Genomic DNA, 2,675 nt, shown 5'->3' with positions numbered 1-2,675 from the left:
GGCTGGGGATTCGAACCCGCCACCTTAGGTGTACGTGGCTGGCGCCTTAGCCGGTTGAGCTATAGGCGCCGAGCCAGCCCAAGGTATTTTAAATGTGGTTCTACAGTCTCAAATTTAATGACATCCTGCCCCCCCCATTCTTATGATATGGTCATCAAAAATACCTGAAACAAATCCTTGAACCTTTGACATAGTTCATCCATGAACTTCTTTCAAAATAAGAGCCACACAAAGATCTGAAAGAGTATTGCCTGCCCAGACCCAGAATAGAGGTACTTAACCTTCATTTTCCAGTTTAATTATCAAAGCATGGTATGAGTAAGATGTGGAATGTCACATTTGTGTTACAAAAAGGCCTACATTTTTGAGCTTTTAATTTTGAGAAACATTTCATGAGATTTAACTTAAAAAACCTTAACAAATCCGCGAGATGGTAAAGCAAAACAGTACTACTCATTTTAATACAGAGTAAACAGAAGCATGGGCAAATGATAACACTTTAAGCAACAAGAAGTAGAAATACCAGAGTCTTGGGGACTTTTTTCTAGCTCTAACTGAAAGAAAATGAAATTTAACTTTTTAATTTTTTTCCTTTTAAAAAAGCATCATATTAGCTGGGCATTGTGGAGAGTACCTGTAGTCCCAGCTACTTGGGACGCTGAGGCAAGAGAATCACTTGAGCCCAAGAGTTTGAGGTTGCTGTGAGCTGTGACACCATGGCACTCTATTGAGGGTGACATAGTAAGACTCAGTCTCAAAAAAAAAAAAAAATTAGTAGGGTGTTTTGGCAAGTGCCTGTAGTTCCAGCCATGTATGAAGAGGCTGAGGCAAGAGGATGGCTTCAGCCCAAGAGTTTGAGGTTGCTGTGAGCTGTGATGCCATGGCATTCTACCAAGAGTGACAAAGTGAGACTCTGTGTCAAAAAAATAAAATAAAAAAGCATCATATCATTTAAGATTTTGTCCTTTTACTTTTTAACACTTGCTTACTAGTAGATATTGTAGTACCTCTTCCAAAGTTGATATCCTTTTCTTCAGTAATATGATAAAACTAGATAGAACCCCTTAATTCATCCTAGGTCTTTGCTTCTACATGAATCAATACAAAATGAATACATCTTATAAGAACTAAAACTGTATTTGGGATTTTTATTTTAGGCTACAAAAACAAATGGACAACAACAAAAAACTTGAAAATAGGCTCCCCAAAAGATGTCAGTTCATCCTTTCCAGGAAGCAGAATGCAGAACAGAGCAGATTATCCTCCTCAAGCCCACTTATGTCCTGCTTCATTGGTGCTTGCATTCTGCTGTGTTTTGATCTTTGTTTGGGTCACAGTCTGGATCATTTCCCTCATATCCTTCCTCTGCACCTACTTGGTCATAATCACCATCATCATCTTCAATAACTTCTCCAGTAAAGTATAACACTGATCTGGGATTATGCACACACGTTAAAGAAAGAGTCATTGGAAAACTGTTTTAGTCACAGTACAAACTATCCCATGTCACTTAATGTTTCTGCTTCTTAATGGTTTTCAAAGTGACAGTCTTTCCTTTCCCCCAATCTATCTGGCACCCTGTACAACCCATAATTTCTGGTACATCAAAAGAAAGGGGATTAGAATCATGTGATTCTGACCTCATCCTATGTCTTTGTCAACACTTCATTTGTGAAATATTCATTGGGTTCAAAGTGAAATTCTAAAACAAAACTCATATGCTGGCCAGCATCTGAGAACTTGACTGTAATATCTTTTTTTTTTTTTTTTTTGAGACAGAGTCTCACTTTATCATCCTCAGTAGAGTGTGGTGGTGTCACAGCTCACAGCAACCTCCAACTATTGGGCTCAAGCAATTCTCTTGCCTCAGCCTCCTAGGTAACTGGGACTACAAGCACCCGCCACAACGCCCGGCTATTTTTAGAGACAAGGTCTCACTTTGGCTCAGGCTGTGCAATTAGGCAATCCACCAGCCTGGGCCTCCCAGAGTGCTCGGATTACAGGGGTGAGCCACTGCGCCCAGCCCTTGACTGTAATATCTTTTAAGTGGTTCAGAATAGTTCAGCATGTTTCTGAACTGTACCACCAAGCAAGTCAACATTCTTAAAAACAGTCAAAAATGAGGAGGCAGGGCGCAAAAAAAAACAGTCAAAAATTTAGCAGTTCCCTTGGGATCTTCTTTTTCTTCACCTTTTTCCTCATCTTCAATCTTGGCCTTTTCTTCAGCTCCTTCAAAATTTCATCTTCATCTGGTTTCCATTCACATTCTTCTGTAGGTTCATAAATTGCATTAATGATCTCAAGTCACTTGTCAAATAGAGGTTGATAGAAAACAGCATATTTCCTTTTGATATCATGAGCTTCCTTGTAGAATTTGGCTTCTGTCTCTGGACATTTAACTTACAGGTTTTTGTAAGTCATCTTTTTTTTTTTTTTTTGAGATAGAGTCTCACTTTGTCACCCTCGGTAGAGTGCTTTGGTGTCATAGTTCACAACCTCAAACTCCTGCCTCAGCCTCCCAAGTAGCTGGGACTACAGGCACCCACTGCAATGCCCCGCTATTGCTAGAGACGGGGTTCTTGCTCTGGCTCAGGCTGGTCTTGAACCTGTGAGCTCAGGCAATCAACTGGCCTTGGCCTCCAAAGTGCTGGGATTAGAGGCATGAACCACCGCAC

The 2,675-nt window shown here is 40.4% G+C and overlaps 1 pseudogene; it reads right to left on the bottom strand.

The window, feature by feature from the left end:
• Positions 1 to 1,160: 1,160 nt before the first annotated feature.
• On the bottom strand, positions 1,161 to 2,421 carry LOC100956307 (annotated as a pseudogene).
• Positions 2,422 to 2,675: the final 254 nt, after the last annotated feature.

Source organism: Otolemur garnettii, unplaced genomic scaffold (assembly GCF_000181295.1).
Source record: "Otolemur garnettii isolate 467f Iridium unplaced genomic scaffold, OtoGar3 scaffold00097, whole genome shotgun sequence".
NCBI classification, from domain to species: Eukaryota; Metazoa; Chordata; class Mammalia; order Primates; family Galagidae; genus Otolemur; species Otolemur garnettii.
The sequence above is the reverse complement of the archived record's forward strand: the minus strand, read 5'-3'. Positions and strand labels throughout refer to the sequence as shown.